Source organism: Myotis davidii, unplaced genomic scaffold (genome assembly GCF_000327345.1).
Source record: "Myotis davidii unplaced genomic scaffold, ASM32734v1 scaffold4985, whole genome shotgun sequence".
Lineage (NCBI taxonomy): Eukaryota > Metazoa > Chordata > Mammalia > Chiroptera > Vespertilionidae > Myotis > Myotis davidii.
In genome coordinates, this window is record NW_006296280.1 from 8,752 (window position 1) to 9,760 (window position 1,009).

Here is a 1,009-nt window from a genome sequence, read left to right on the forward strand (position 1 = left end):
TGGCTCCGGAAGTGGGTGTGAGCAGCAGCTACATTGCTGGCTATGGGTGTGAGCAGGGCCATTACTGGCAGCAGGTGCAAGAGGAGGCTGCTGGACTGGATTGCTCCTCAGGAGCAGGGGGAGGTGGAGAAACTCTGAGGGGTGGTTGGGGCCTGCAGCAGCCACTGGCAACTACTAACGGCACTGAATGATCGGACTGGCACTGGGTGCTGGCAGTGGGTGTGAGCAGTGGCTCTGGTGCTGGCAGTGGGTGAAAGTGGGGCCTGTGCCAGCAGCAGGTGTGAGCACCCAGAGGGACCATGGCATGCGGGAGCACAGAATTTTCGGTAACCACCAGAGTCTCACCCTGATGATAGTGACCAGCACCCCTCCATGGTCTGGCACCTTCACTCACCAGATCCACCATCCCGCCACTGCCAATGCCTGCATTGTTCTGCACTCTGCTGCCTGCAGCCAATGCCCACCATGTTCCGCGCATGCCCCCTGGTGATCAGTGCACGTCATAGTGACTGGTTACTCGGTTGTTCAGTTGTTCTACCACTAGGTCTATTGGCACATTAGGATTTTATATATAGAGATTACTACCTAACATTAGTGAACACCTCTATTAGGTCACATAATTATCTTTTTATGTGTGTGGTGAGAACATTTAAGATCTAGTCTCTAGAAACTTTCAAGTATATAAAGAGTATTGTTGGGTATAATCACTACAGATCCCAAACTTAACCATTGTCGAGTTGCAGATCTATACCCTTGACCAACTTCTTCTTACCCACTAATCTTTCTTTCACCAGTCCATGGTAATCACCATTATACCTCTGTTTCTAATGGGTTTGCCATTTTTAGATTCCACATATAAGTGATATCCTATATTATTTGTCTTTTTCAGTTTGACTTATTCACTTAGTATAATGTCCTCAAGGTCCATCTATGATGTCACAAATGCCTGGAGTTCCTCCTTTCTTGTGTCTTAATAATATTCCGTTATATTTCTCACATCTTCCTTATT